This window comes from Pseudophryne corroboree, unplaced genomic scaffold, assembly GCF_028390025.1.
Source record: "Pseudophryne corroboree isolate aPseCor3 unplaced genomic scaffold, aPseCor3.hap2 scaffold_1753, whole genome shotgun sequence".
In the NCBI taxonomy this organism is placed as follows: domain Eukaryota; kingdom Metazoa; phylum Chordata; class Amphibia; order Anura; family Myobatrachidae; genus Pseudophryne; species Pseudophryne corroboree.
In genome coordinates, this window is record NW_026968391.1 from 70,950 (window position 1) to 98,196 (window position 27,247).

A 27,247-nucleotide genomic window follows, 5' to 3' on the forward strand; every position below is an offset into this window, starting at 1 on the left:
CTTCGTTGGTTGATAGAAGAAACATCTTACAAAAACTCTCCAGATTATTGACTTTATTAAGTTTTTCTAGGAAACGTTTTAGATGAATGCTTATTAGCCTTTGTCAGTATGTACTGTTTGCAAAGTGTCTCTGTGGCGCAATCAGTTAGTGTGTACGGCTATTAACCAAAAGGTTGGTGGTTCAATCCCACCCAGGGACGTAATTGACCTTGTTATCAGATTTTGGTGATATTTAAGAAGACAAGTCAAAATTTCAAACCCCCTCTTATTGTGTAGGGTACCTGGCCTTCTCTGATGTAATCAGAGTTAGATTTGATTCAGTGATTTTATAAAAACAGCTAGGAAGCACAATTTAGCAGTGGTTTGCAGAGAAAAAGAAATATGCTGGCAGAAAATCCAATTGAGTGATTAAACAGCTCTTAATTTTCTTGCTTTATTTTTATGCTAACAAATTTGTTCTCTGAAAAGTGTCCACAAAGCCAAGTCTCTGATTAACACCTTTGTAGGGATGGTTTTTCACCTATTACTAAATTAAACTTGCTTCATTGGAAAGGCAGCAAGATGCATCCTCATTTCAATGTCTACTGAAATAATACAGGTTGACACCAGGAAACATTAACGCCACTGCATCCTTGCTGCTTTCTCATGTGGAAGTCTGTTTAATGTGAAAACAAGGTGATATCTAATTAGCACACAGGTAAGGAATTACGAAAATCTTTATTTAAGGGTGAAGATGTTTCTCACAAAATTGTTGCCCCAATGCATCATTGAAATTCAAGCTGGAAAGATGATTTTAATATATCACTTGTACATTTTGTATTGCTCTTCTGGTGACAATGTAGTTTTTTTTGTCAATTACCATTTTAATAATAGGGTAAAGAAAATTAAGTGGATTTTTGAAAGAAAACTATACTGTCAATATACTATTAAAACAAATTAAAATGGTAAAAGTTATTGTACTTTAAGTAAAAATAAAAGAGCAAAAATATCAATCCCAGTTTTGATTACTTAAATTAACAAAAAAAAATGCATATAGCAAAGGATAGTTTCAATCTGCCTACCTCTGGGTTATGGGTCCAGCATGCTTCCATTGCAGTACTCTGCTGCACATGTAAGTGCAAGAGATCCTGAAGCACTCACTCATCATGGGAAAGTACCAATGTGTTTATTCGTTGGTTGATAGAAGAAACATCTTACAAAAACTCTCCAGATTATTGATTTTTTAATGTTTTTCTAGGAAACGTTCTAGATGTATGCTTATTAGCCTTTGTCAGTATGTACTTTTTGCAAAGTGTCTCTGTGGCGCAATTGGTTAGTGTGTACGGCTATTAACCAAAAGGTTGGTGGTTCAATCCCACCCAGGGACGTAATTGACCTTGTGATCAGATTTTGGTGATATTTAAGTAGACAAGTCAAAATTTCAAACCCCCTCTTATTGTGTAGGGTACCTGGCCTTCTCTGATGTAATCAGAGTTAGATTTGATTCAGTGATTTTATAAAAAACTGCTAGGAAGCACAATTTAGCAGTGGGTTGCAGAGAAAAAAAATATGCTGGCAGAAAAATCCAATTGAGTGATTAAACAGCTCTTCATTTTCTGGCTTTATTTTTATGCTAACAAATTTGTTCTCTGAAAAGTGTCCACAAAGCCAAGTCTCTGATTAACACCTTTGTAGGGATGGTTTTTCACCTATTACTAAATTAAACTTGCTTCATTGGAAAGGCAGCAAGATGCATCCTCATTTCAATGTTTACTGAAATAATACAGGTTGACACCAGGAAACATTAACGCCACTGCATCCTTGCTGCTTTCTCATGTGGAAGTCTGTTTAATGTGAAAACAAGGTGATATCTAATTAGCACACAGGTAAGGAATTAAGAAAATCTTTATTTAAGGGTGAAGATGTTTCTCACAAAATCGTTGCCCCAATGCATCATTGAAATTCAAGCTGGAAAGATGATTTTAATATATCACTTGTACATTTTGTATTGCTCTTCTGGTGACAATGTAGTTTGTTTTTGTCAATTACAATTTTAATAATAGGGTAAAGAAAATTAAGTGGATTTTTAAAAGAAAACAATACTGTCAATATACTATCAAAACAAATTAAAATGGTAAAAGTTATTGTACTTTAAGTAAAAATAAAAGAGCCAAAATATCAATCCCAGTTTTGGATTACTTTAATTAACAAAAAAAATGCATATAGCAAAGGATAGTTTCAATCTGCCTACCTCTGGGTTATGGGCCCAGCATGCTTCCATTGCAGTACTCTGCTGCACATGTAAGTGCAAGAGATCCTGAAGCACTCACTCATCATGGGAAAGTACCAATGTGTTTCTTCATTGGTTGATGGAAGAAACATCTTACAAAAACTCTCCAGATTATTGACTTTTTAAAGTTTTTCTAGGAAACGTTCTAGATGAATGCTAATTAGCCTTTGTCAGTATGGACTTTTGCAAAGTGTCTCTGTGGTGCAATTGGTTAGTGTGTAAGGCTATTAACCAAAAGGTTGGTGGTTCAATCCCACCCAGGGACGTAATTGACCTTGTTATCAGATTTTGGTGATCTTTAAGTAGACAAGTCAAATTTCATACCCCCTGTTATTGTGTAGGGTACCTGGCCTTCTCAGATGTAATCAGAGTTAGATTTGATTCAGTGATTTTATAAAAACATCTAGGAAGCACAATTTAGCAGTGGGTTGCAGAGAAAAAGAAATATGCTGGCAAAAAAATCAAATTGCGTGATTAAACAGCTCTTCATTTTCTGGCTTTATTTTTATGCTAACAAATTTGTTCTCTGAAAAGTGTCCACAAAGCCAAGTCTCTGATTAACACCTTTGTAGGGATGGTTTTTCACCTATTACTAAATAAAACTTGCTTCATTGGAAAGGCAGCAAGATGCATCCTCATTTCAATGTCTACTGAAATAATACAGGTTGAAACCAGGAAACATTAACGCCACTGCATCCTTGCTGCTTTCTCATGTGGAAGTCTGTTTAATGTGAAAACAAGGTGATATCTAATTAGCACACAGGTAAGGAATTAAGAAAATCTTTATTTAAGGGTGAAGATGTTTCTCACAAAATCGTTGCCCCAATGCATCATTGAAATTCAAGCTGGAAAGATGATTTTAATATATCACTTGTACATTTTGTATTGCTCTTCTGGTGACAATGTAGTTTGTTTTTGTCAATTACCATTTTAATAATAGGGTAAAGAAAATTAAGTGGATTTTTGACAGAAAACAATACTGTCAATATACTATTAAAACAAATTAAAATGGTAAAAGTTATTGTACTTTAAGTAAAAATAAAAGAGCCAAAATATCAATCCCAGTTTTGGATTACTTTAATTAAAAAAAAAAAAGCATACAGCAGAGGATAGTTTCAATCTGCCTACCTCTGGGTTATGAGCCCAGCATGCTTCCATTGCTGTACTTTGCTGCACATGTAAGTGCAAGAGATCCTGAAGCACTCACTCATCATGGGAAAGTACCAATGTGTTTCTTCGTTGGTTGATGGAAGAAACATCTTACAAAAACTCTCCAGATTATTGACTTTTTAAAGTTTTTCTAGGAAACGTTTTAGATGAATGCTTATTAGCCTTTGTCATTATGCACTTTCGCAAAGTGTCTCTGTGGCGCAATCAGTTAGTGTGTACGGCTATTAACTAAAAGGTTGGTGGTTCAATCCCACCCAGGGATGTAATTGATCTTGTTATCAGATTTTGGTGATCTTTAAGTAGACAAGTCAAAATTTCAAACCCCCTCTTATGGTGTAGGGTACCTGGCCTTCTCTGATGTAATCAGAGTTAGATTTGATTCATTGATTTTATAAAAACAGCGAGGAAGCACAATTTAGCAGTGGTTTGCAGAGAAAAAAATATGCTGGCAGAAAAATCCAATTGAGTGATTAAACAGCTCTTCATTTTCTGGCTTTATTTTTATGCTAACAAATTTGTTCTCTGAAAAGTGTCCACAAAGCCAAGTCTCTGATTAACACCTTTGTAAGGATGGTTTTTCACCTATTACTAAATTAAACTTGCTTCATTGGAAAGGCAGCAAGATGCATCCTCATTTCAATGTCTACTGAAATAATACAAGTTGACACCAGGAAACATTAACGCCACTGCATCCTTGCTGCTTTCTCATGTGGAAGTCTGTTTAATGCGAAAACAAGGTGATATCTAATTATCACACAGGTAAGGAATTAAGAAAATCTTTATTTAAGGGTGAAGATGTTTCTCACAAAATCGTTGCCCCAATGCATCATTGAAATTCAAGCTGGAAAGATGATTTTAATATATCACTTGTACATTTTGTATTGCTCTTCTGGTGACAATGTAGTTTGTTTTTGTCAATTACCATTTTAATAATAGGGTAAAGAAAATTAAGTGGATTTTTGAAAGAAAACAATACTGTCAATATACTATTAAAACAAATTAAAATGGTAAAAGTTATTGTACTTTAAGTAAAAATAAAAGAGCCAAAATATCAATCCCAGTTTTGGATTACTTTAATTAACAAAAAAAATGCATATAGCAAAGGATAGTTTCAATCTGCCTACCTCTGGGTTATGGGCCCAGCATGCTTCCATTGCAGTACTCTGCTGCACATGTAAGTGCAAGAGATCCTGAAGCACTCACTCATCATGGGAAAGTACCAATGTGTTTCTTCATTGGTTGATGGAAGAAACATCTTACAAAAACTCTCCAGATTATTGACTTTTTAAAGTTTTTCTAGGAAACGTTCTAGATGAATGCTTATTAGCCTTTGTCAGTATGGACTTTTGCAAAGTGTCTCTGTGGTGCAATTGGTTAGTGTGTAAGGCTATTAACCAAAAGGTTGGTGGTTCAATCCCACCCAGGGACGTAATTGACCTTGTTATCAGATTTTGGTGATCTTTAAGTAGACAAGTCAAATTTCATACCCCCTGTTATTGTGTAGGGTACCTGGCCTTCTCAGATGTAATCAGAGTAAGATTTGATTCAGTGATTTTATAAAAACATCTAGGAAGCACAATTTAGCAGTGGGTTGCAGAGAAAAAGAAATATGCTGGCAAAAAAATCAAATTGCGTGATTAAACAGCTCTTCATTTTCTGGCTTTATTTTTATGCTAACAAATTTGTTCTCTGAAAAGTGTCCACAAAGCCAAGTCTCTGATTAACACCTTTGTAGGGATGGTTTTTCACCTATTACTAAATTAAACTTGCTTCATTGGAAAGGCAGCAAGATGCATCCTCATTTCAATGTCTACTGAAATAATACAAGTTGACACCAGGAAACATTAACGCCACTGCATCCTTGCTGCTTTCTCATGTGGAAGTCTGTTTAATGCGAAAACAAGGTGATATCTAATTAGCACACAGGTAAGGAATTAAGAAAATCTTTATTTAAGGGTGAAGATGTTTCTCACAAAATCGTTGCCCCAATGCATCATTGAAATTCAAGCTGGAAAGATGATTTTAATATATCACTTGTACATTTTGTATTGCTCTTCTGGTGACAATGTAGTTTGTTTTTGTCAATTACCATTTTAATAATAGGGTAAAGAAAATTAAGTGGATTTTTGAAAGAAAACTATACTGTCAATATACTATTAAAACAAATTAAAATGGTAAAAGTTATTGTACTTTAAGTAAAAATAAAAGAGCAAAAATATCAATCCCAGTTTTGATTACTTAAATTAACAAAAAAAAATGCATATAGCAAAGGATAGTTTCAATCTGCCTACCTCTGGGTTATGGGTCCAGCATGCTTCCATTGCAGTACTCTGCTGCACATGTAAGTGCAAGAGATCCTGAAGCACTCACTCATCATGGGAAAGTACCAATGTGTTTATTCGTTGGTTGATAGAAGAAACATCTTACAAAAACTCTCCAGATTATTGATTTTTTAATGTTTTTCTAGGAAACGTTCTAGATGTATGCTTATTAGCCTTTGTCAGTATGTACTTTTTGCAAAGTGTCTCTGTGGCGCAATCGGTTAGTGTGTTCGGCTATTAACCAAAAGGTTGGTGGTTCAATCCCACCCAGGGACGTAATTGACCTTGTGATCAGATTTTGGTGATATTTAAGTAGACAAGTCAAAATTTCAAACCCCCTCTTATTGTGTAGGGTACCTGGCCTTCTCTGATGTAATCAGAGTTAGATTTGATTCTGTGATTTTATAAAAAACTGCTAGGAAGCACAATTTAGCAGTTGGTTGCAGAGAAAAAAAATATGCTGGCAAAAAAATCCAATTGAGTGATTAAACAGCTCTTCATTTTCTGGTTTATTTTTATGCTAACAAATTTGTTCTCTGAAAAGTGTCCACAAAGCCAAGTCTCTGATTAACACCTTTGTAGGGATGGTTTTTCACCTATTACTAAATTAAACTTGCTTCATTGGAAAGGCAGCAAGATGCATCCTCATTTCAATGTCTACTGAAATAATACAAGTTGACACCAGGAAACATTAACGCCACTGCATCCTTGCTGCTTTCTCATGTGGAAGTCTGTTTAATGCGAAAACAAGGTGATATCTAATTAGCACACAGGTAAGGAATTAAGAAAATCTTTATTTAAGGGTGAAGATGTTTCTCACAAAATCGTTGCCCCAATGCATCATTGAAATTCAAGCTGGAAAGATGATTTTAATATATCACTTGTACATTTTGTATTGCTCTTCTGGTGACAATGTAGTTTGTTTTTGTCAATTACCATTTTAATAATAGGGTAAAGAAAATTAAGTGGATTTTTGAAAGAAAACAATACTGTCAATATACTATTAAAACAAATTAAAATGGTAAAAGTTATTGTACTTTAAGTAAAAATAAAAGAGCCAAAATATCAATCCCAGTTTTGGATTACTTTAATTAAAAAAAAAAGCATACAGCAGAGGATAGTTTCAATCTGCCTACCTCTGGGTTATGAGCCCAGCATGCTTCCATTGCTGTACTTTGCTGCACATGTAAGTGCAAGAGATCCTGAAGCACTCACTCATCATGGGAAAGTACCAATGTGTTTCTTCGTTGGTTGATGGAAGAAACATCTTACAAAAACTCTCCAGATTATTGACTTTTTAAAGTTTTTCTAGGAAACGTTTTAGATGAATGCTTATTAGCCTTTGTCAGTATGCACTTTCGCAAAGTGTCTCTGTGGCGCAATCAGTTAGTGTGTACGGCTATTAACTAAAAGGTTGGTGGTTCAATCCCACCCAGGGATGTAATTGATCTTGTTATCAGATTTTGGTGATCTTTAAGTAGACAAGTCAAAATTTCAAACCCCCTCTTATGGTGTAGGGTACATGGCCTTCTCTGATGTAATCAGAGTTAGATTTGATTCATTGATTTTATAAAAACAGCGAGGAAGCACAATTTAGCAGTGGTTTGCAGAGAAAAAAAATATGCTGGCAGAAAAATCCAATTGAGTGATTAAACAGCTCTTCATTTTCTGGCTTTATTTTTATGCTAACAAATTTGTTCTCTGAAAAGTGTCCACAAAGCCAAGTCTCTGATTAACACCTTTGTAAGGATGGTTTTTCACCTATTACTAAATTAAACTTGCTTCATTGGAAAGGCAGCAAGATGCATCCTCATTTCAATGTCTACTGAAATAATACAAGTTGACACCAGGAAACATTAACGCCACTGCATCCTTGCTGCTTTCTCATGTGGAAGTCTGTTTAATGCGAAAACAAGGTGATATCTAATTATCACACAGGTAAGGAATTAAGAAAATCTTTATTTAAGGGTGAAGATGTTTCTCACAAAATCGTTGCCCCAATGCATCATTGAAATTCAAGCTGGAAAGATGATTTTAATATATCACTTGTACATTTTGTATTGCTCTTCTGGTGACAATGTAGTTTGTTTTTGTCAATTACCATTTTAATAATAGGGTAAAGAAAATTAAGTGGATTTTTGAAAGAAAACAATACTGTCAATATACTATTAAAACAAATTAAAATGGTAAAAGTTATTGTACTTTAAGTAAAAATAAAAGAGCCAAAATATCAATCCCAGTTTTGGATTACTTTAATTAACAAAAAAAAAGCATATAGCAGAGGATAGTTTCAATCTGCCTACCTCTGGGTTATGGGCCCAGCATGCTTCCATTGCTGTACTCTGCTGCACATGTAAGTGCAAGAGATCCTGAAGCACTCACTCATCATGGGAAAGTACCAATGTGTTTCTTCGTTGGTTGATGGAAGAAACATCTTACAAAAACTCTCCAGATTATTAACTTTTTAAAGTTTTTCTAGGAAACGTTTTAGATGAATGCTTATTAGCCCTTGTCAGTATATAATTTTGCAATGTGTCTCTGTGGCGCAATCAGTTAGTGTGTACAGCTATTAACCAAAAGGTTGGTGGTTCAATCCCACCCAGGTACGTAATTGACCTTGTTATCAGATTTTGGTGATCTTTAAGTAGACAAGTCAAAATTTCAAACCCCCTGTTATGGTGTAGGGTACCTGGCCTTCTCTGATGTAATCAGAGTTAGATTTGATTCAGTGATTTATAAAAACAGCTAGGAAGCACAATTTAGCAGTGGGTTGTAGAGAAAAAGAAATATGCTGGCAGAAAAATCCAATTGAGTGATTAAACAGCTCTTCATTTTCTGGCTTTATTTTTATGCTAACAAATTTGTTCTCTGAAAAGTGTCCACAAAGCAAAGTCTCTGATTAACACCTTTGTAGGGATGGTTTTTCACCTATTACTAAATTAAACTTGCTTCATTGGAAAGGCAGCAAGATGCATCCTCATTTCAATGTCTACTGAAATAATACAAGTTGACACCAGGAAACATTAACGCCACTGCATCCTTGCTGCTTTCTCATGTGGAAGTCTGTTTAATGTGAAAACAAGGTGATATCTAATTAGCACACAGGTAAGGAATTAAGAAAATCTTTATTTAAGGGTGAAGATGTTTCTCACAAAATCGTTGCCCCAATGCATCATTGAAATTCAAGCTGGAAAGATGATTTTAATATATCACTTGTACATTTTGTATTGCTCTTCTGGTGACAATGTAGTTTGTTTTTGTCAATTACCATTTTAATAATAGGGTAAAGAAAATGAAGTGGATTTTTGAAAGAAAACAATACTGTCAATATACTATTAAAACAAATTAAAATGGTAAGAGTTATTGTACTTTAAGTAAAAATAAAAGAGCCAAAATATCAATCCCAGTTTTGGATTACTTTAATTAACAAAAAAAAATGCATATAGCAGAGGATAGTTTCAATCTGCCTACCTCTGGTTTATGGGCCCAGCATGCTTCCATTGCTGTACTCTGCTGCACATGTAAGTGCAAGAGATCCTGAAGCACTCACTCATCATGGGAAAGTACCAATGTGTTTCTTCGTTGGTTGATAGAAGAAACATCTTACAAAAACTCTCCAGATTATTGACTTTTTTAAGTTTTTCTAGGAAACGTTTTAGATGAATGCTTATTAGCATTTGTCAGTATGTACTTTTGCAAAGTGTCTCTGTGGCGCAATCAGTTAGTGTGTACGGTTATTAACCAAAAGGTTAGTGGTTCAATCCCACCCAGGGACGTAATTGACCTTGTGATCAGATTTTGGTGATCTTTAAGTAGACAAGTCAAATTTCATACTCCCTGTTATTGTGTAGGGTACCTGGCCTTCTCTGATGTAATCAGAGTTAGATTTGATTCAGTGATTTTATAAAAAAAAGCTAGGAAGCACAATTTAGCAGTGGGTTGCAGAGAAAAAAAATATGCTGGCAGAAAAATCCAATTGAGTGATTAAACAGCTCTTTATTTTCTGGCTTTATTTTTATGCTAACAAATTTGTTCTCTGAAAAGTGTCCACAAAGCCAAGTCTCTGATTAACACCTTTGTAAGGATGGTTTTTCACCTATTACTAAATTAAACTTGCTTCATTGGAAAGGCAGCAAGATGCATCCTCATTTCAATGTCTACTGAAATAATACAGGTTGACACCAGGAAACATTAACGCCACTGCATACTTGCTGCTTTCTCATGTGGAAGTCTGTTTAATGTGAAAACAAGGTGATATCTAATTAGCACACAGGTAAGGAATTAAGAAAATCTTTATTTAAGGGTGAAGATGTTTCTCACAAAATCGTTGCCCCAATGCATCATTGAAATTCAAGCTGGAAAGATGATTTTAATATATCACTTGTACATTTTGTATTGCTCTTCTGGTGACAATGTAGTTTGTTTTTGTCAATTACCATTTTAATAATAGGGTAAAGAAAATGAAGTGGATTTTTGAAAGAAAACAAAACTGTCAATATACTATTAAAACAAATTAAAATGGTAAAAGTTATTGTACTTTAAGTAAAAATAAAAGAGCCAAAATATCAATCCCAGTTTTGGAATACTTTAATTAACAAACAAAAAAATGCATATAGCAGAGGATAGTTTCAATCTGCCTACCTCTGGGTTATGGGCCCAGCATGCTTCCATTGCTGTACTCTGCTGCACATGTAAGTGCAAGAGATCCTGAAGCACTCACTCATCATGGGAAAGTACCAATGTGTTTCTTCGTTGGTTGATAGAAGAAACATCTTACAAAAACTCTCCAGATTATTGACTTTATTAAGTTTTTCTAGGAAACGTTTTAGATGAATGCTTATTAGCCTTTGTCAGTATGTAGTTTTGCAAAGTGTCTCTGTGGCGCAATCAGTTAGTGTGTATGGCTATTAACCAAAAGGTTGGTGGTTCAATCCCACCCAGGGACGTAATTGACCTTGTTATCAGATTTTGGTGATATTTAAGTAGACAAGTCAAAATTTCACACCCCCTCTTATTGTGTAGGGTACCTGGCCTTCTCTGATGTAATCAGAGTTAGATTTGATTCAGTGATTTTATAAAAACATCTAGGAAGCACAATTTAGCAGTGGGTTGCAGAGAAAAAGAAATATGCTTGCAAAAAAATCAAATTGCTTGATTTAACAGCTCTTAATTTTCTTGCTTTATTTTTATGCTAACAAATTTGTTCTCTGAAAAGTGTCCACAAAGCCAAGTCTCTGATTAACACCTTTGTAGGGATGGTTTTTCACCTATTACTAAATTAAACTTGCTTCATTGGAAAGGCAGCAAGATGCATCCTCATTTCAATGTCTACTGAAATAATACAGGTTGACACCAGGAAACATTAACGCCACTGCATCCTTGCTGCTTTCTCATGTGGAAGTCTGTTTAATGTGAAAACAAGGTGATATCTAATTAGCACACAGGTAAGGAATTACGAAAATCTTTATTTAAGGGTGAAGATGTTTCTCACAAAATTGTTGCCCCAATGCATCATTGAAATTCAAGCTGGAAAGATGATTTTAATATATCACTTGTACATTTTGTATTGCTCTTCTGGTGACAATGTAGTTTTTTTTGTCAATTACCATTTTAATAACAGGGTAAAGAAAATTAAGTGGATTTTTGAAAGAAAACTATACTGTCAATATACTATTAAAACAAATTAAAATGGTAAAAGTTATTGTACTTTAAGTAAAAATAAAAGAGCAAAAATATCAATCCCAGTTTTGATTACTTAAATTAACAAAAAAAATGCATATAGCAAAGGATAGTTTCAATCTGCCTACCTCTGGGTTATGGGTCCAGCATGCTTCCATTGCAGTACTCTGCTGCACATGTAAGTGCAAGAGATCCTGAAGCACTCACTCATCATGGGAAAGTACCAATGTGTTTATTCGTTAGTTGATGGAAGAAACATCTTACAAAAACTCTCCAGATTATTGATTTTTTAATGTTTTTCTAGGAAACGTTCTAGATGTATGCTTATTAGCCTTTGTCAGTAGGCACTTTTTGCAAAGTGTCTCTGTGGCGCAATCGGTTAGTGTGTTCGGCTATTAACCGAAAGGTTGGTGGTTCAATCCCACCCAGGGACCTTATTAAACTTGTGATCAGATTTTGGTGATATTTAAGTAGACAAGTCAAAATTTCAAACCCCCTCTTATGGTGTAGGGTACATGGCCTTCTCTGATGTAATCAGAGCTAGATTTGATTCAGTGATTTTATAAAAAACAGCTAGGAAGCACAATTTAGCAGTGGGTTGCAGAGAAAAAAAATATGCTAGCAAAAAAAATCCAATTGAGTGATTAAACAGCTCTTCATTTTCTGGCTTTATTTTTATGCTAACAAATTTGTTCTCTGAAAAGTGTCCACAAAGCCAAGTCTCTGATTAACACCGTTGTAGGGATGGTTTTTCACCTATTACTAAATTAAACTTGCTTCATTGGAAAGGCAGCAAGATGCATCCTCATTTCAATGTCTACTGAAATAATACAGGTTGACACCAGGAAACATTAACGCCACTGCATCCTTGCTGCTTTCTCATGTGGAAGTCTGTTTAATGTGAAAACAAGGTGATATCTAATTATCACACAGGTAAGGAATTAAGAAAATCTTTATTTAAGGGTGAAGATGTTTCTCACAAAATCGTTGCCCCAATGCATCATTGAAATTCAAGCTGGAAAGATGATTTTAATATATCACTTGTACATTTTGTATTGCTCTTCTGGTGACAATGTAGTTTGTTTTTGTCAATTACCATTTTAATAATAGGGTAAAGAAAATGAAGTGGATTTTTGAAAGAAAACAATACTGTCAATATACTATTAAAACAAATTAAAATGGTAAAAGTTATTGTACTTTAAGTAAAAATAAAAGAGACAAAATATCAATCCCAGTTTTGGATTACTTTAATTAACAAAAAAAAAATGCATATAGCAGAGGATAGTTTCAATCTACCTATCTCTGGGTTATGGGCCCAGCATGCTTCCATTGCAGTACTCTGCTGCACATGTAAGTGCAAGAGATCCTGAAGCACTCACTCATCATGGGAAAGTACCAATGTGTTTCTTCATTGGTTGATGGAAGAAACATCTTACAAAAACTCTCCAGATTATTGACTTTTTAAAGTTTTTCTAGGAAACGTTCTTGATGAATGCTTATTAGCCTTTGTCAGTATGTACTTTTTGCAAAGTGTCTCTGTGGTGCAATTGGTTAGTGTGTAAGGCTATTAACCAAAAGGTTTGTGGTTCAATCCCACCCAGGAACGTAATTGACCTTGTGATCAGATTTTGGTGATATTTAAGTAGACAAGTCAAAATTTCAAACCCCCTCTTATTGTGTAGGGTACCTGGCCTTCTCTGATGTAATCAGAGTTAGATTTGATTCAGTGATTTTATAAAAAACAGCTAGGAAGCACAATTTAGCAGTGGGTTGCAGAGAAAAAAAATATGCTGGCAAAAAAAATCCAATTGAGTGATTAAACAGCTCTTCATTTTCTGGCTTTATTTTTATGCTAACAAATTTGTTCTCTGAAAAGTGTCCACAAAGCCAAGTCTCTGATTAACACCTTTGTAGGGATGGTTTTTCACCTATTACTAAATTAAACTTGCTTCATTGGAAAGGCAGCAAGATGCATCCTCATTTCAATGTCTACTGAAATAATACAAGTTGACACCAGGAAACATTAACGCCACTGCATCCTTGCTGCTTTCTCATGTGGAAGTCTGTTTAATGCGAAAACAAGGTGATATCTAATTAGCACACAGGTAAGGAATTAAGAAAATCTTTATTTAAGGGTGAAGATGTTTCTCACAAAATCGTTGCCCCAATGCATCATTGAAATTCAAGCTGGAAAGATGATTTTAATATATCACTTGTACATTTTGTATTGCTCTTCTGGTGACAATGTAGTTTGTTTTTGTCAATTACCATTTTAATAATAGGGTAAAGAAAATGAAGTGGATTTTTGAAAGAAAACAATACTGTCAATATACTATTAAAACAAATTAAAATGGTAAAAGTTATTGTACTTTAAGTAAAAATAAAAGAGCCAAAATATCAATCCCAGTTTTGGATTACTTTAATTAACAAAAAAAAAGCATATAGCAGAGGATAGTTTCAATCTGCCTACCTCTGGGTTATGGGCCCAGCATGCTTCCATTGCTGTACTCTGCTGCACATGTAAGTGCAAGAGATCCTGAAGCACTCACTCATCATGGGAAAGTACCAATGTGTTTCTTCGTTGGTTGATGGAAGAAACATCTTACAAAAACTCTCCAGATTATTAACTTTTTAAAGTTTTTCTAGGAAACGTTTTAGATGAATGCTTATTAGCCCTTGTCAGTATATACTTCTGCAATGTGTCTCTGTGGCGCAATCAGTTAGTGTGTACGGCTATTAACCAAAAGGTTGGTGGTTCAATCCCACCCAGGTACGTAATTGACCTTGTTATCAGATTTTGGTGATCTTTAAGTAGACAAGTCAAAATTTCAAACCCCCTGTTATGGTGTAGGGTACCTGGCCTTCTCTGATGTAATCAGAGTTAGATTTGATTCAGTGATTTTATAAAAACATCTAGGAAGCACAATTTAGCAGTGGGTTGTAGAGAAAAAGAAATATGCTGGCAGAAAAATCCAATTGAGTGATTAAACAGCTCTTCATTTTCTGGCTTTATTTTTATGCTAACAAATTTGTTCTCTGAAAAGTGTCCACAAAGCAAAGTCTCTGATTAACACCTTTGTAGGGATGGTTTTTCACCTATTACTAAATTAAACTTGCTTCATTGGAAAGGCAGCAAGATGCATCCTCATTTCAATGTCTACTGAAATAATACAAGTTGACACCAGGAAACATTAACGCCACTGCATCCTTGCTGCTTTCTCATGTGGAAGTCTGTTTAATGTGAAAACAAGGTGATATCTAATTAGCACACAGGTAAGGAATTAAGAAAATCTTTATTTAAGGGTGAAGATGTTTCTCACAAAATCGTTGCCCCAATGCATCATTGAAATTCAAGCTGGAAAGATGATTTTAATATATCACTTGTACATTTTGTATTGCTCTTCTGGTGACAATGTAGTTTGTTTTTGTCAATTACCATTTTAATAATAGGGTAAAGAAAATGAAGTGGATTTTTGAAAGAAAACAAAACTGTCAATATACTATTAAAACAAATTAAAATGGTAAAAGTTATTGTACTTTAAGTAAAAATAAAAGAGCCAAAATATCAATCCCAGTTTTGGAATACTTTAATTAACAAACAAAAAAATGCATATAGCAGAGGATAGTTTCAATCTGCCTACCTCTGGGTTATGGGCCCAGCATGCTTCCATTGCTGTACTCTGCTGCACATGTAAGTGCAAGAGATCCTGAAGCACTCACTCATCATGGGAAAGTACCAATGTGTTTCTTCGTTGGTTGATAGAAGAAACATCTTACAAAAACTCTCCAGATTATTGACTTTATTAAGTTTTTCTAGGAAACGTTTTAGATGAATGCTTATTAGCCTTTGTCAGTATGTACTTTTGCAAAGTGTCTCTGTGGCGCAATCAGTTAGTGTGTATGGCTATTAACCAAAAGGTTGGTGGTTCAATCCCACCCAGGGACGTAATTGACCTTGTTATCAGATTTTGGTGATATTTAAGTAGACAAGTCAAAATTTCAAACCCCCTCTTATTGTGTAGGGTACCTGGCCTTCTCTGATGTAATCAGAGTTAGATTTGATTCAGTGATTTTATAAAAACATCTAGGAAGCACAATTTAGCAGTGGGTTGCAGAGAAAAAGAAATATGCTTGCAAAAAAATCAAATTGCTTGATTTAACAGCTCTTAATTTTCTTGCTTTATTTTTATGCTAACAAATTTGTTCTCTGAAAAGTGTCCACAAAGCCAAGTCTCTGATTAACACCTTTGTAGGGATGGTTTTTCACCTATTACTAAATTAAACTTGCTTCATTGGAAAGGCAGCAAGATGCATCCTCATTTCAATGTCTACTGAAATAATACAGGTTGACACCAGGAAACATTAACGCCACTGCATCCTTGCTGCTTTCTCATGTGGAAGTCTGTTTAATGTGAAAACAAGGTGATATCTAATTAGCACACAGGTAAGGAATTACGAAAATCTTTATTTAAGGGTGAAGATGTTTCTCACAAAATTGTTGCCCCAATGCATCATTGAAATTCAAGCTGGAAAGATGATTTTAATATATCACTTGTACATTTTGTATTGCTCTTCTGGTGACAATGTAGTTTTTTTTGTCAATTACCATTTTAATAACAGGGTAAAGAAAATTAAGTGGATTTTTGAAAGAAAACTATACTGTCAATATACTATTAAAACAAATTAAAATGGTAAAAGTTATTGTACTTTAAGTAAAAATAAAAGAGCAAAAATATCAATCCCAGTTTTGATTACTTAAATTAACAAAAAAAATGCATATAGCAAAGGATAGTTTCAATCTGCCTACCTCTGGGTTATGGGTCCAGCATGCTTCCATTGCAGTACTCTGCTGCACATGTAAGTGCAAGAGATCCTGAAGCACTCACTCATCATGGGAAAGTACCAATGTGTTTATTCGTTAGTTGATGGAAGAAACATCTTACAAAAACTCTCCAGATTATTGACTTTTTTAATGTTTTTCTAGGAAACGTTCTAGATGTATGCTTATTAGCCTTTGTCAGTAGGCACTTTTTGCAAAGTGTCTCTGTGGCGCAATCGGTTAGTGTGTTCGGCTATTAACCGAAAGGTTGGTGGTTCAATCCCACCCAGGGACCTAATTAAACTTCTGATCAGATTTTGGTGATATTTAAGTAGACAAGTCAAAATTTCAAACCCCCTCTTATGGTGTAGGGTACATGGCCTTCTCTGATGTAATCAGAGTTAGATTTGATTCAGTGATTTTATAAAAAACAGCTAGGAAGCACAATTTAGCAGTGGGTTGCAGAGAAAAAAAATATGCTGGCAAAAAAAATCCAACTGAGTGATTAAACAGCTCTTCATTTTCTGGCTTTATTTTTATGCTAACAAATTTGTTCTCTGAAAAGTGTCCACAAAGCCAAGTCTCTGATTAACACCGTTGTAGGGATGGTTTTTCACCTATTACTAAATTAAACTTGCTTCATTGGAAAGGCAGCAAGATGCATCCTCATTTCAATGTCTACTGAAATAATACAGGTTGACACCAGGAAACATTAACGCCACTGCATCCTTGCTGCTTTCTCATGTGGAAGTCTGTTTAATGTGAAAACAAGGTGATATCTAATTATCACACAGGTAAGGAATTAAGAAAATCTTTATTTAAGGGTGAAGATGTTTCTCCCAAAATCGTTGCCCCAATGCATCATTGAAATTCAAGCTGGAAAGATGATTTTAATATATCACTTGTACATTTTGTATTGCTCTTCTGGTGACAATGTAGTTTGTTTTTGTCAATTACCATTTTAATAATAGGGTAAAGAAAATGAAGTGGATTTTTGAAAGAAAACAATACTGTCAATATACTATTAAAACAAATTAAAATGGTAAAAGTTATTGTACTTTTAGTAAAAATAAAAGAGACAAAATATCAATCCCAGTTTTGGATTACTTTAATTAACAAAAAAAAATGCATATAGCAGAGGATAGTTTCAATCTACCTATCTCTGGGTTATGGGTCCAGCATGCTTCCATTGCAGTACTCTGCTGCACATGTAAGTGCAAGAGATCCTGAAGCACTCACTCATCATGGGAAAGTACCAATGTGTTTCTTCATTGGTTGATGGAAGAAACATCTTACAAAAACTCTCCAGATTATTGACTTTTTAAAGTTTTTCTAGGAAACGTTCTTGATGAATGCTTATTAGCCTTTGTCAGTATGTACTTTTTGCAAAGTGTCTCTGTGGTGCAATTGGTTAGTGTGTAAGGCTATTAACCAAAAGGTTGGTGGTTCAATCCCACCCAGGAATGTAATTGACCTTGTGATCAGATTTTGGTGATATTTAAGTAGACAAGTCAAAATTTCAAACCCCCTCTTATTGTGTAGGGTACCTGGCCTTCTCTGATGTAATCAGAGTTAGATTTGATTCAGTGATTTTATAAAAAACAGCTAGGAAGCACAATTTAGCAGTGGGTTGCAGAGAAAAAAAATATGCTGGCAAAAAAAATCCAATTGAGTGATTAAACAGCTCTTCATTTTCTGGCTTTATTTTTATGCTAACAAATTTGTTCTCTGAAAAGTGTCCACAAAGCCAAGTCTCTGATTAACACCTTTGTAGGGATGGTTTTTCACCTATTACTAAATTTAACTTGCTTCATTGGAAAGGCAGCAAGATGCATCCTCATTTCAATGTCTACTGAAATAATACAAGTTGACACCAGGAAACATTAACGCCACTGCATCCTTGCTGCTTTCTCATGTGGAAGTCTGTTTAATGCGAAAACAAGGTGATATCTAATTAGCACACAGGTAAGGAATTAAGAAAATCTTTATTTAAGGGTGAAGATGTTTCTCACAAAATCGTTGCCCCAATGCATCATTGAAATTCAAGCTGGAAAGATGATTTTAATATATCACTTGTACATTTTGTATTGCTCTTCTGGTGACAATGTAGTTTGTTTTTGTCAATTACCATTTTAATAATAGGGTAAAGAAAATTAAGTGGATTTTTGAAAGAAAACAATACTGTCAATATACTATTAAAACAAATTAAAATGGTAAAAGTTATTGTACTTTAAGTAAAAATAAAAGAGCCAAAATATCAATCCCAGTTTTGGATTACTTTAATTAAAAAAAAAAAGCATACAGCAGAGGATAGTTTCAATCTGCCTACCTCTGGGTTATGAACCCAGCATGCTTCCATTGCTGTACTTTGCTGCACATGTAAGTGCAAGAGATCCTGAAGCACTCACTCATCATGGGAAAGTACCAATGTGTTTCTTCGTTGGTTGATGGAAGAAACATCTTACAAAAACTCTCCAGATTATTGACTTTTTAAAGTTTTTCTAGGAAACGTTTTAGATGAATGCTTATTAGCCTTTGTCAGTATGCACTTTCGCAAAGTGTCTCTGTGGCGCAATCAGTTAGTGTGTACGGCTATTAACTAAAAGGTTGGTGGTTCAATCCCACCCTGGGATGTAATTGATCTTGTTATCAGCTTTTGGTGATCTTTAAGTAGACAAGTCAAAATTTCAAACCCCCTCTTATGGTGTAGGGTACCTGGCCTTCTCTGATGTAATCAGAGTTAGATTTGATTCATTGATTTTATAAAAACAGCGAGGAAGCACAATTTAGCAGTGGTTTGCAGAGATAAAAAATATGCTGGCAGAAAAATCCAATTGAGTGATTAAACAGCTCTTCATTTTCTGGCTTTATTTTTATGCTAACAAATTTGTTCTCTGAAAAGTGTCCACAAAGCCAAGTCTCTGATTAACACCTTTGTAAGGATAGTTTTTCACCTATTACTAAATTAAACTTGCTTCATTGGAAAGGCAGCAAGATGCATCCTCATTTCAATGTCTACTGAAATAATACAAGTTGACACCAGGAAACATTAACGCCACTGCATCCTTGCTGCTTTCTCATGTGGAAGTCTGTTTAATGCGAAAACAAGGTGATATCTAATTATCACACAGGTAAGGAATTAAGAAAATCTTTATTTAAGGGTGAAGATGTTTCTCACAAAATCGTTGCCCCAATGCATCATTGAAATTCAAGCTGGAAAGATGATTTTAATATATCACTTGTACATTTTGTATTGCTCTTCTGGTGACAATGTAGTTTGTTTTTGTCAATTACCATTTTAATAATAGGGTAAAGAAAATGAAGTGGATTTTTGAAAGAAAACAATACTGTCAATATACTATTAAAACAAATTAAAATGGTAAAAGTTATTGTACTTTAAGTAAAAATAAAAGAGCCAAAATATCAATCCCAGTTTTGGATTACTTTAATTAACAAAAAAAAAGCATATAGCAGAGGATAGTTTCAATCTGCCTACCTCTGGGTTATGGGCCCAGCATGCTTCCATTGCTGTACTCTGCTGCACATGTAAGTGCAAGAGATCCTGAAGCACTCACTCATCATGGGAAAGTACCAATGTGTTTCTTCGTTGGTTGATGGAAGAAACATCTTACAAAAACTCTCCAGATTATTGACTTTTTTAAGTTTTTCTAGGAAACGTTTTAGATGAATGCTTATTAGCATTTGTCAGTATGTACTTTTGCAAAGTGTCTCTGTGGCGCAATCAGTTAGTGTGTACGGCTATTAACCAAAAGGTTAGTGGTTCAATCCCACCCAGGGACGTAATTGACCTTGTGATCAGATTTTGGTGATCTTTAAGTAGACAAGTCAAATTTCATACTCCCTGTTATTGTGTAGGGTACCTGGCCTTCTCTGATGTAATCAGAGTTAGATTTGATTCAGTGATTTTATAAAAAAAAGCTAGGAAGCACAATTTAGCAGTGGGTTGCAGAGAAAAAAAATATGCTGGCAGAAAAATCCAATTGAGTGATTAAACAGCTCTTTATTTTCTGGCTTTATTTTTATGCTAACAAATTTGTTCTCTGAAAAGTGTCCACAAAGCCAAGTCTCTGATTAACACCTTTGTAAGGATGGTTTTTCACCTATTACTAAATTAAACTTGCTTCATTGGAAAGGCAGCAAGATGCATCCTCATTTCAATGTCTACTGAAATAATACAGGTTGACACCAGGAAACATTAACGCCACTGCATCCTTGCTGCTTTCTCATGTGGAAGTCTGTTTAATGTGAAAACAAGGTGATATCTAATTAGCACACAGGTAAGGAATTAAGAAAATCTTTATTTAAGGGTGAAGATGTTTCTCACAAAATCGTTGCCCCAATGCATCATTGAAATTCAAGCTGGAAAGATGATTTTAATATATCACTTGTACATTTTGTATTGCTCTTCTGGTGACAATGTAGTTTGTTTTTGTCAATTACCATTTTAATAATAGGGTAAAGAAAATGAAGTGGATTTTTGAAAGAAAACAAAACTGTCAATATACTATTAAAACAAATTAAAATGGTAAAAGTTATTGTACTTTAAGTAAAAATAAAAGAGCCAAAATATCAATCCCAGTTTTGGAATACTTTAATTAACAAACAAAAAAATGCATATAGCAGAGGATAGTTTCAATCTGCCTACCTCTGGGTTATGGGCCCAGCATGCTTCCATTGCTGTACTCTGCTGCACATGTAAGTGCAAGAGATCCTGAAGCACTCACTCATCATGGGAAAGTACCAATGTGTTTCTTCGTTGGTTGATAGAAGAAACATCTTACAAAAACTCTCCAGATTATTGACTTTATTAAGTTTTTCTAGGAAACGTTTTAGATGAATGCTTATTAGCCTTTGTCAGTATGTACTTTTGCAAAGTGTCTCTGTGGCGCAATCAGTTAGTGTGTATGGCTATTAACCAAAAGGTTGGTGGTTCAATCCCACCCAGGGACGTAATTGACCTTGTTATCAGATTTTGGTGATATTTAAGTAGACAAGTCAAAATTTCAAACCCCCTCTTATTGTGTAGGGTACCTGGCCTTCTCTGATGTAATCAGAGTTAGATTTGATTCAGTGATTTTATAAAAACATCTAGGAAGCACAATTTAGCAGTGGGTTGCAGAGAAAAAGAAATATGCTTGCAAAAAAATCAAATTGCTTGATTTAACAGCTCTTAATTTTCTTGCTTTATTTTTATGCTAACAAATTTGTTCTCTGAAAAGTGTCCACAAAGCCAAGTCTCTGATTAACACCTTTGTAGGGATGGTTTTTCACCTATTACTAAATTAAACTTGCTTCATTGGAAAGGCAGCAAGATGCATCCTCATTTCAATGTCTACTGAAATAATACAGGTTGACACCAGGAAACATTAACGCCACTGCATCCTTGCTGCTTTCTCATGTGGAAGTCTGTTTAATGTGAAAACAAGGTGATATCTAATTAGCACACAGGTAAGGAATTACGAAAATCTTTATTTAAGGGTGAAGATGTTTCTCACAAAATTGTTGCCCCAATGCATCATTGAAATTCAAGCTGGAAAGATGATTTTAATATATCACTTGTACATTTTGTATTGCTCTTCTGGTGACAATGTAGTTTTTTTTGTCAATTACCATTTTAATAACAGGGTAAAGAAAATTAAGTGGATTTTTGAAAGAAAACTATACTGTCAATATACTATTAAAACAAATTAAAATGGTAAAAGTTATTGTACTTTAAGTAAAAATAAAAGAGCAAAAATATCAATCCCAGTTTTGATTACTTAAATTAACAAAAAAAATGCATATAGCAAAGGATAGTTTCAATCTGCCTACCTCTGGGTTATGGGTCCAGCATGCTTCCATTGCAGTACTCTGCTGCACATGTAAGTGCAAGAGATCCTGAAGCACTCACTCATCATGGGAAAGTACCAATGTGTTTATTCGTTAGTTGATGGAAGAAACATCTTACAAAAACTCTCCAGATTATTGATTTTTTAATGTTTTTCTAGGAAACGTTCTAGATGTATGCTTATTAGCCTTTGTCAGTAGGCACTTTTTGCAAAGTGTCTCTGTGGCGCAATCGGTTAGTGTGTTCGGCTATTAACCGAAAGGTTGGTGGTTCAATCCCACCCAGGGACCTAATTAAACTTGTGATCAGATTTTGGTGATATTTAAGTAGACAAGTCAAAATTTCAAACCCCCTCTTATGGTGTAGGGTACATGGCCTTCTCTGATGTAATCAGAGTTAGATTTGATTCAGTGATTTTATAAAAAAACAGCTAGGAAGCACAATTTAGCAGTGGGTTGCAGAGAAAAAAAATATGCTGGCAGAAAAATCCAATCGAGTGATTAAACAGCTCTTCATTTTCTGGCTTTATTTTTATGCTAACAAATTTGTTCTCTGAAAAGTGTCCACAAAGCCAAGTCTCTGATTAACACCTTTGTAAGGATGGTTTTTCACCTATTACTAAATTAAACTTGCTTCATTGGAAAGGCAGCAAGATGCATCCTCATTTCAATGTCTACTGAAATAATACAAGTTGACACCAGGAAACATTAACGCCACTGCATCCTTGCTGCTTTCTCATGTGGAAGTCTGTTTAATATGAAAACAAGGTGATATCTAATTAGCACACAGGTAAGGAATTAAGAAAATCTTTATTTAAGGGTGAAGATGTTTCTCACAAATTTGTTGACCCAATGCATCATTGAAATTCAAGCTGGAAAGATGATTTTAATATATCACTTGTACATTTTGTATTGCTCTTCTGGTGACAATGTAGTTTGTTTTTGTCAATTACCATTTTAATAATAGGGTAAAGAAAATGAAGTGGATTTTTGAAAGAAAACAATACTGTCAATATACTATTAAAACAAATTAAAATGGTAAAAGTTATTGTACTTTAAGTAAAAATAAAAGAGACAAAATATCAATCCCAGTTTTGGATTACTTTAATTAACAAAAAAAAATGCATATAGCAGAGGATAGTTTCAATCTGCCTACCTCTGGGTTATGGGCCCAGCATGCTTCCATTGCAGTACTCTGCTGCACATGTAAGTGCAAGAGATCCTGAAGCACTCACTCATCATGGGAAAGTACCAATGTGTTTCTTCGTTGGTTGATGGAAGAAACATCTTACAAAAACTCTCCAGATTATTGACTTTTTAAAGTTTTTCTAGGAAACGTTTTAGATGAATGCTTATTAGCCTTTGTCAGTATGGACTTTTGCAAAGTGTCTCTGTGGCGCAATCAATTAGTATGTACGGCTATTAACCATAAGGTTGGTGGTTCAATCCCACCCAGGGACCTAATTTCCCTTGTTATCAGATTTTGGTGATCTTTAAGTAGACAAGTCAAAATTTCAAACCCCCTGTTACGGTGTAGGGTACCTGGCCTTCTCTGATGTAATCAGAGTTAGATTTGATTCAGTGATTTTATAAAAACAGCTAGGAAGCACAATTTAGCAGTGGGTTGCAGAGAAAAAAAATATGCTGGCAGAAAAATCCAATTGAGTGATTAAACAGCTCTTCATTTTCTGGCTTTATTTTTATGCTAACAAATTTGTTCTCTGAAAAGTGTCCACAAAGCCAAGTCTCTGATTAACACCTTTGTAAGGATGGTTTTTCACCTATTACTAAATTAAACTTGCTTCATTGGAAAGGCAGCAAGATGCATCCTCATTTCAATGTCTACTGAAATAATACAAGTTGACACCAGGAAACATTAACGCCACTGCATCCTTGCTGCTTTCTCATGTGGAAGTCTGTTTAATATGAAAACAAGGTGATATCTAATTAGCACACAGGTAAGGAATTAAGAAAATCTTTATTTAAGGGTGAAGATGTTTCTCACAAAATCGTTGCCCCAATGCATCATTGAAATGCAAGCTGGAAATATGATTTTAATATATCACTTGTACATTTTGTATTGCTCTTCTGGTGACAATGTAGTTTGTTTTTGTCAATTACCATTTTAATAATAGGGTAAAGAAAATTAAGTGGATTTTTGAAAGAAAACAATACTGTCAATATACTATTAAAACAAATTAAAATGGTAAAAGTTGTTGTACTTTAAGTAAAAATAAAAGAGCCAAAATATCAATCCCAGTTTTGGATTACTTTAATTAACAAAAAAAAATGCATATAGCAGAAGATAGTTTCAATCTGCCTACCTCTGGGTTATGGGCCTAGCATGCTTCCATTGCTGTACTCTGCTGCACATGTAAGTGCAAGAGATCCTGAAGCACTCACTCATCATGGGAAAGTACCAATGTGTTTCTTCGTTGGTTGATGGAAGAAACATCTTACAAAAACTCTCCAGATTATTGACTTTTTAAAGTTTTTCTAGGAAACGTTTTAGATGAATGCTTATTAGCCTTTGTCAGTATGTACTTTTGCAAAGTGTCTCTGTGGCGCAATCAGTTAGTGTGTACGGCTATTAACCAAAAGGTTGGTGGTTCAATCCCACCCAGGGACGTACTTGACCTTGTTATCAGATTTTGGTGATCTTTAAGTAGACAAGTCAAATTTCATACCCCCTGTTATGGTGTAGGGTACCTGGCCTTCTCTGATGTAATCAGAGTTAGATTTGATTCAGTGATTTTATAAAAACATCTAGGAATCACAATTTAGCAGTGGGTTGCAGAGAAAAAGAAATATGCTGGCAAAAAAATCAAATTGCGTGATTAAACAGCTCTTCATTTTCTGGCTTTATTTTTATGCTAACAAATTTGTTCTCTGAAAAGTGTCCACAAAGCCAAGTCTCTGATTAACACCTTTGTAAGGATGGTTTTTCACCTATTACTAAATTAAACTTGCTTCATTGGAAAGGCAGCAAGATGCATCCTCATTTCAATGGTAAGTCAACCTTCTTGCCCTATGTTCCCTGTCAACGGATGAAGACGCATCATTATCTACCGCAGTCATTTTGGCCCAATAGATATGCAAGAAGTTTAGATTCCCCTTTCTTTGCAGGTAGAGGAAGGAAAAGGAAGAGGTCTGTAGCCTCTTCAAGATCGCAGGACCAGAGATTGTCCTCTGCTTCTGCCAAATCCACTGCATGACACTGGGGCTTTCTTGCAGGAGCCCACACCAGTGGGGGCACGTCTAAAACTCTTCAGTCAGTTCTGGATTCATTCGGACCTGGACTCGTGGGTTTTACAAATAGTGTCCCAAGGGTACAAACTGGGGTTTCAAGACGTTCCCCCTCACCGATTGTTCAAATTGGCCTTTGTCAGCAGGGAGAAGGTTTTTATTCAAGCCTCTTCGTGGTCCCGAAGCCGGACGGCTCAGTCAGACCAATCTTAAATCTGAAATCCCTCAATTTCTTCCTAAAGAAATTCAATTTCAAGATGGAATTTCTCAGGGCAGTGATCTCCAGTCCGGAGGACGGAGATTTCATGGTTTTGGTAGACATAAAGGATGCCTACTTACATGTTCCCATTTAGCCACTGCCTCAAGCTACCTAAGGTTTGCAATTCAGGATTGTCATTACCAATTTCAGACATTGCCGTTTGGTCTGTCCACGGCTCCGAGGATTTTCACCAGGGTGATGGCGGAAATTATGGTTCTCCTTCGCAAGCAAGGAGTCACAATTATCCCGTACTTGGATGATCTCCTGATAAAGGCGAGATCCAGGGACCAGTTGGTGCAAAACATTGCACTCTCCCTGACAGTTCTTCAACAACATGGTTGGCTCCTAAACTTGCCAAAATCGCAGTTGGTCCCAATGACGCGGTTGTTGTTTTTGGGAGTCATACTGTTAGGCGCCAGGGTCCGCATGATGGTCTGCGCGGCCCGGCGCCTAGCAACTAGAGACGCCGTGCACGTACAGCCGCCGGCTCCCTAGCAACGCTAGACGCCGGGCGCGCTGAGCCGCACGGACCCTAGCAACGGGGACGCCACTGGCGGATCGCGTTCCCCATTGCTAGGCTTTAGGAAATTAAGATATTCACCTGCTCTCTGGCCGTGCAGCAAGGCAGCTGCACGGCATTTATTCTAATCAGCCTTTAGCAGCTGATTGGAGGACTCCTTGTTAAATACACTCCCAGGGCTTCTCACAGACGCCGGTAATAGCTTCCTGCATGCTGCCTTTGTTTGCTGAGAGTCTGTTTCCAGTCCTGCTGTATCCGGTCATTCCAGTCCGCAGAAGTCCGGTATTCGGGAGTTGTCATCTCATCCCAAGAGGTCGTTTGGTTCCCTGGAGTCCTGACTGATCACCGTTTTATATCCAGTGGTGTTCGTGAGTTGCGGCTCTGCCGTGTGTTGCGGCTCAGCCGCTTTACCTTTTATATTTTGTGTTTGGAGCATTTGCGGAGGGTTCCGCTTCCACAAGTCCTCTCTGGTACTTGGCGGTGCCGGGTAGGAGAATTGGACAAGTGGATATTTTGGTTGTCCTTTTTCCTGGCGGTTTCTCCGCACATATTATAGTTTTGAGTTTGCTTAGCCCCTGGCCTGGTTGTTTAGTTAGAGGGCCTCTTGTTATCACCCTGTCTCAGGTTTCCCTTTGTCTCTCATTAAGACCGGGGGGCATCGAAGTTGGGCAGACATAATCCGCCCTTCAAACGCGGCTGCCAAGGGCTCAAGAAACCATAGTCTCGCAGGGGATTTCTGACAACACGGGTGAGACAACAGAGTTAGGGCGCCAGGGGCTATTTTCCTGTCCTGCTCCCTTCCCCAGCATTCCGTTCCAGTGCTCCAGTCCTTGCCATAAGATCTTCTCTGACCAGAGTGCTGGAATCATAACATTATTACCGGCCATACCAAAACTTAAAATTAAACAGGGTTTAATTTTTGCTCATTCAGTTTTGTGAGAGTTTATCGGCCTCATGAATCCAACAGGTTTAGGGCCAAATCCTGGTCAGCTCTTAGTCAGCCAGATTCAAGAACTTACTCAGATGGTTCAGGATCTTTCTCTTCGGGTGAAGTCGCAGGAAGATCTTTTGCGAGCTTCCCCAAGGGTAGTCCCTGAACCAAAGATGCATTTGCCTG

The 27,247-nt window shown here is 35.8% G+C and overlaps 3 non-coding genes across 3 annotated transcripts; all 3 read left to right on the forward strand.

Moving 5' to 3' along the window:
- The first annotated feature begins 11,799 nt into the window (after nucleotides 1-11,799).
- TRNAN-AUU (transfer RNA asparagine (anticodon AUU)) lies at nucleotides 11,800-11,873 on the forward strand. Its single transcript has one exon. It is a non-coding gene; the product is annotated as a tRNA-Asn (tRNA).
- A 4,606-nt stretch (nucleotides 11,874-16,479) lies between these two features.
- On the forward strand, nucleotides 16,480-16,553 carry TRNAN-AUU (transfer RNA asparagine (anticodon AUU)). Its single transcript has one exon. It is a non-coding gene; the product is annotated as a tRNA-Asn (tRNA).
- A 5,769-nt stretch (nucleotides 16,554-22,322) lies between these two features.
- On the forward strand, nucleotides 22,323-22,396 carry TRNAN-AUU (transfer RNA asparagine (anticodon AUU)). The gene has a single exon. It is a non-coding gene; the product is annotated as a tRNA-Asn (tRNA).
- The last annotated feature ends 4,851 nt before the right edge of the window (nucleotides 22,397-27,247 follow it).